The sequence below is a fragment of the Mesocricetus auratus genome, unplaced genomic scaffold (genome assembly GCF_017639785.1).
Source record: "Mesocricetus auratus isolate SY011 unplaced genomic scaffold, BCM_Maur_2.0 Super-Scaffold_100023, whole genome shotgun sequence".
NCBI lineage: Eukaryota > Metazoa > Chordata > Mammalia > Rodentia > Cricetidae > Mesocricetus > Mesocricetus auratus.
Genome location: NW_024429204.1, coordinates 21,439,094 through 21,445,418, shown reverse-complemented (window position 1 = coordinate 21,445,418; position 6,325 = coordinate 21,439,094). Strand labels below are relative to the sequence as shown.

The 6,325-nt window shown below is 49.4% G+C and overlaps 1 long non-coding RNA gene across 1 annotated transcript; it reads left to right on the top strand.

The window, feature by feature from the left end:
* Positions 1-1,461: 1,461 nt before the first annotated feature.
* On the top strand, positions 1,462-6,053 carry LOC121133647. The gene is made up of 2 exons (XR_005870574.1): positions 1,462-1,834; positions 5,544-6,053. It is a non-coding gene; the product is annotated as an uncharacterized LOC121133647 (long non-coding RNA).
* Positions 6,054-6,325: the final 272 nt, after the last annotated feature.

The window sequence follows — 6,325 nt, the reverse complement described above, 5'->3', positions numbered from 1 at the left end:
TACCCGGTCTTTAGTCGGGAGGACTCTGAACTCTGTCGAGCTCATGGTTGGCTTTCTTTACGAGGGACATTATTTTTATCCTCACTGCCTCTGTGCCAGATGTCAGAGTTGTCCCCTCCTCACCCGGGGAGTCTGGGAAACGGGAAAAGGTGATGATCTCATTTAACCCTCCAGCGCCCCTCTGCCGGGATGCATTGCACCCACGATTCGCCTGTGATGTGAGGTTGAGTCACATTCTTTTTCCGTTTCCCAGGCCATCAGACGCCAGGCCACCTCCCTGTGCAGGTTGGATACTGCGGAGGGAGACTCCTTGATTCATCGCATGTCACTTCCAGACTGCCTGAAGTGGACGTGTGTGAACAGGGAGGCTGAGCCCGGGAGGGAAGGGGGAGAAGCCGGATGAATCCGGTGGGGCTAAGAAGCAGAGCTCTTCCCTCGCTGTCACCCCTTTGGGGCAGAGCGGCGGCAAGAAGCCCAGCTAGCTCAGGTGGTGGAAGAGGTCGGAGTTCATGATGCCTTGTCAAGGTTTTTTTGTTTTGTTTTGTCTTCGCTGTTGTTGCTTTTCTGGATGAAGGTGCAACTGTCTGGAGGCTATCAGATTTCCTCCACGGAAGTCCCTAGGGCCCTAGGGTTCCCTCGTAGCTGGACTGTGGAGACTCAACCTGTTTCTTTACCACTTTAAGTTATTGCCTTCGGCTCTAGTTTTGGGGGCTTGTGGTGTCCTCATCCAGCATTAATGCTATAGCAGAATATGGTATACCCTCACCCACTGTGAGTGTGTGTGTGTGTGAGTGTGTGAGTGTGTGTGAGTGTGTGTGAGTGTGTGAGTGTGTGCATGTGTGAGTGTGTGCATGTGTGAGTGTGTGTGAGCGTGAGTGTGTGAGTGTGTGTGAGTGTGTGTGTGAGTGTGTGTGTGAGTGTGTGAGTGTGTGTGAGTGTGTGTGAGTGTGTGTGAGTGTGTGAGTGTGTGTGAGTATGTGTGTGAGTGTGAGAGTGTGTGAGTGTGTGTGAGAGTGTGTGTGAGTGTGGGTGTGAGTGAGTGTGTGTGAGTGTGTGTGAGTGTGTGGGTGTGTGTGAGTGTGTGTGTGAGAGTGTGTGAGTGTGTGTGAGTGTGTGAGTGTGTGTGTGTGTGAGTGTGTGTGTGTGTGTGAGTGTGTGTGTGTGTGTGTGTGTGTGTGTGTGTGTGTGTGTGTGTGTGTGTGTGTGTGTGTAGGGCAGAGGTGGATATCAAGGATCTTTTCCAATTGCTTCCACCTTGGTTTTTGAGGCAGGGTCGTTCCTTGAACCTGGAACTTACCAACCTGGCTGCCTGGCTGGTCAGAGAGCTCCGGGGATGTGCCACCTCCCCAGAGCTGGGACCACAGGTGCACACCGTTACGCCTGCCTTTTTATGTGTGTGCTGGAGATCCGAACTCGGATCCCCATGTCTGTGTGACAAGCACTTCTCCAGTTAAGCGTCTCCCCAGCCCTTTCACTGAAAGACTTAGCTTGCCGGTTGCTATGCAGCATAGCAGAAGAACACAAAACAGACAGTGGGAAGGGTTTCAGGACCTTACAGCGTAAAGCGACGGGAGAAGTGATGGATTGACTCACCCAGGCCCAAATCTGATAAAAATTATGTCACCGACATAGCCAGGGGCAAGTGAACCAACTTCCCCGAATCTCCGTCTAGCCGTCTGAATAATAAAGCCATATTTGGGGAAAGCTATTTGGCTGAAGTCATCAAAATCTAAAATGCAGTCACCTTTTCACCACAGAGGAACTCCCGTGAAGAACTATGGTCAGGAATGCTCGGACTTCAACACTCCGGGAGGGTCCTGATAACACCGTTTACGTGAGTATTCGGCCACCGTGAAAATTGGAGTGTAGCAAGCCAGACTTGCTTGCAGCTGCCAGAAGGAATAAAGCTGAATCAAGTCAAGTGTCCTGACAGCTCTCCACCCCCCCTACCCCCATCCCCCCCACCTGTTGTCTGGCCTTTACCTGAGTTATTCCACTGCCTTGGAACCAGATTCTGGGAGGAGCCACTGAGCCATGGGGTCACAGAGGGTTCCACACTATGGGACACATTGCTTTTCGCCTTACAGAAGAGGGCCACCATGGACTGTAGAACCTAGCCCAGGCCTCTCTGCCAAGGGCTCCGGCACCTTTGCTCCCAGAGATGTCGTGACTCCAGCTCCTCTCTCTCTCTCTCTCTCTCTCTCTCTCTCCATTGCAACAGCCCCCACCAAGGTTCCTCTCTCTGTCTCTTTTCTTGCGATCTATTCTCCTGAATGCGGCTCGAACAGTCTCCCTCCCAAGGCCTGACCTTAACTCCTGGGAGCCGCAGAGGAGACCAAGGCGAGCAAAGCAACCACACTACTGCTCGAACCCTTACCTGCTGCGAATCCTCTGTCCCAGCTACCTCTGCTTAGGCTGTTTTCTCTCCACCTGTGATGTCCTCCTCCCCCACCCCCTCCTCTCCCCCACCCCCTCCCCCACCCATCTCCCACCCGCTCATGTCTCTTTCCAACCCTCCTTGTCCTTTCATGGGCGACCATTTGGAAGCCTCCCCTGCCACAGTCCTTCCTCAAAATCTTCCCACCTGACCACCTCAAAATCCCACTATTCCCAGGACCGGTTTTCATGACTGGGGGAGGGGCAGTCACCGCTACAGCCGATCTCCCCCTCCCCCTCGGCTGGGTCCCCTTGAGACCTGGCATTTCATAGACAGCAGATGCTCAATAATGACGTGGAAAATGATTAATGAATTCGGTGCAGCGATGGATTATTACAGGAATAATTTCTAAGCAAATGGGTGAATCGCCCGAATTCATGAAAGAATGATTAAAGTTGACCTTGGAATGAATCTCTGGTCACTGGTCACCTTGTTGCATGCAGATAATCACAGGCCCAATGTGCAAAGCTCTTCTTGCAGGGGGAACAGTCCAAGCTAAGGACGTGAATGCTTCAGGATTGCACAAAGACATCTCAGCAGGGAAGCATAGGATATAAACCACAGGAGAGGGAATAAAGATCCACAAAATATACCCCACTTCCCCCATTAAAAAATGCAACCCGCAGCGCATGGTGGCGCACGCCTTTAATCCCAGCACTTGGGAGGCAGAGGTAGGTGGATCTCTGTGAGTTCGAGGCCAGCCTGGTCTACACAGTTAGTAGGACAGCAAGGGTTTGTAGAGAGACCATGTCTGAAAAACAAAAATTAAATTTATGTTAAGTAAAGAATACAATCCAAAACTGAGATGTAAGTCTGTTGCCTTAGTAAATGTGAAAGCTTGGTTGGCAGAAGAGGGGGAGCAGATAGGCTTGAGTGTTTGGCATGGGGCTGTTACTACATCTAACATTAGGAAAGTCTATTGACAATGTACACCGAGGACTGTTCATTTCCAAATACATGTGAGCCAGCAATGTTGCCTTAATCCTAAAGAAAGACAAATCAAGGGCTGGAGAGATGGCTCAGAGGTTAAGGGCACTGGCTGTTCTTCCAGAGGACCTGAGTTCAATTCCCAGCAACCACATGGTGGCTCACAACCACCTGGGCAGAGCACTGTATACATAATAAATAGATAACAAATCAAATTCAAGAGTTTTTACAATGTTTGTAAAAATGAAAAGTGGTCAGTAGTATGAAAGTCTGTCTGTCCAGGTCTAGTGGAGTAACCTGTGCTTCATCCTCAGAGTGAGACAAGTGAGTTCTGCACAGCTGTTTAGAAAGGAGGCCAGGCCTGCTGTGTAGACAGGATGCAACACTGCCTTATCACTAGGTCGCAAAAATGGATGAACGAACCAATCCCTTTAAATTAATGTGTGTACCTATTGTTTATCTTTGAATACAATAATTGTGGGAAACCTCAAGCCAAATGGCAATGGTTATGAGAAGAACTGTTGTTTTAAATTTTGTGTGTTTAAAGAAAAAGAGCCAGCGAGATGGAGGGCACTTGTCACTCACCCAAACAACCCGAGTTCCAACCCTTAAGCCCTCATGACCAAAGGAGAGAACTAACTTCCAAAGGTTGCCCTCTGACCTCCACACCTGCGCCATGGCACGCACGTATGTGGGTGAATACTCACACACGTGATGTAGGGGTGAGCCAGCACTCGGGAGGCAGAGGCAGGCAGATCTCTGTGAGTTTGAGACCAGCCTGGTCTACTGAGCGAGTTCCAGGACAGCCTCCAAAGCTACAGAGAAACCCTGTCTGGAAAAAAACCAAAAAAAAGAAAAAGAAAAAGAAAAAGAAAAACAAATTCTGTATATTTTTGTAATAAAAAATACTCTGCTTATGACCAGCAAAATATATAACTGCAAGTAATAACCATTTGGTAGGACCTGGGGGGGGGTGGGGAGTGTCACTCAGAAGGAACTGGAGGGTCCTGACTTAGGCCCCACTCACCCTGCCCTGTTTCCCCTGTTCCATCAGACTCCACCCAAAGATCCCGTCCCTGGGAAAGGCCGCCTCATTCCATTTTCTTCAACAACAGAAACAATGGTGGTTTCTGTGACCACGTCAAAAGCGACCTCCAGAATAAAGATCAGGGTCACTTGAGGCCCAGCCCAAGGAAGCCAGTGTGTGAAGGTCCCATAGATCAAGGACATCCTCACAACGTAGACCTTGGGGATTGAGTCCCCTCTTTCAGATTTGGCCAGCTCCGTTCCAAGGTCCCGTGCCTGTGGCTGCTGCCCTGGTCATTCATGGACTTCCTCTCCAGTGTGAAAGAAAAAGGCTTAGACAGAATACAGAATCAGTGAGAGGGGGGGGCAAAGGAGCCTGTGGAATAGTAGGCAGTGTGGGAAAGTAATTCTTGCTGGTGTTTGACCATGTTGTGTGTCAGATATGGAATCCGTAGCCCTGAAGCCAGTGGCTCTGGGCAAGAACCTAATCTCCATCATCATTGGGTTGCCCCTCTGTGGAACATGATGGAAACTTGCCTGTTTTCTTAGGGTTGCTGAGCAACAAATGAATGACACAGGTCAAATACTTGACTTAGTGCCTGGCCAGACATTCAGCTATCAGCAAAAAGCCATTCCTGCGTTATACTCTATGTAGTTACAATGAGGTTTGTAGACAGTAGTCCATTCAATGAGGAGGGTGGCGGGTACCACCAGGACTTTTCTTCAGCAGGAAGAAGGCCACCGAGGAGAGCTAATTAGAATGCCTAAAAGATGAACCAGACTAACAGAGGTTAGAGAACATGAGAAAAGTAACTGACACATTAACCAATGGGGTATGTTCAAAATTAGACTATGTTAGTAAAAGTTAGATAGTGAGATCTCGCTGTCTCTGTAGTCTCAGCCATTGACATAGTACCTATGACATTAAAACGTTCAGCAAACACTCATCAGTCAATACCAAATAAATGAAAACTCTGTGGACTACGTGACTTGACGGGGTAATTGAATGTAGAAGAAGGAACTGTGTTTTTATAAAGAAATGAATTTAGCTCAGAGACATGGCTACCTGGCATCAAAGATCCCAGCGGAGGAAACAGTCAAGCTTTGAACTAAGCAAGCCTGATTCCAGGGTTTTGTCACTTGACCTTGACAGATTGCTCCTGCTATTAACTAAATAAGTGGAAGCCCATTCAACGTGCAACCTACTTCCGCTGCTGCAGAGTGTTAACCCTGTCATGACTTCAAAAGGCATCAAATGAATGACACTGGGAAAGGCAGGGGCCGCGTTGGCAATGAGGGCGCCCCAACCTGGACCTCCTGACCTCCGGGCTGGTGGGTCTTGGGGAGTGGGGACTTGGGCTGTAGGTGGTCATTCACCAGGGTTCCCATCTCTCTATCCCACAAGTGGGCAGTGAGTTGGGGGTGAATGGGAAGACACTATCATCCTTCTACTACGTCCACAGAGATGACTTGGGCCAAGACCCTCGAATCCATCTTGCCCTCCCTAGGGACTCCGTGCCCAATGAGTCTGAGTCTTGTCAACCTGAGCATGACGTACTGCTTGTACTAGCTCAGGACATGGGCTAGTCCTGATGGGGAATGTTCTGTGTATTTGTGTATATGTTTATCTTATTGGTTGATGAATAAAACACTGTGAGCCCTCTACCCGTCTCTCTGTTTCTCCTTCTCCCTCCCTCCCTCCTTCCCTCCTTCCTTCTCTCCCTCTGTCTCTCTCCTCTTCTCTTCTGCTACTCCTGTCCCCAGAGGCCAGTCTCCCCTCTCCCCTACCCCTTTTCCCATTCAATTTCCCCCAATAGAAACTCCTCCACCCTGTTTTTTGGTGGGGGAGTTGTTTGGTTAGTTGTTTCTTGAGACAGTCTCTCTGTGTAGCCCTGACTGTCCTGGAACTCGCTCTGTAGACAAGGCTGTCCTCAA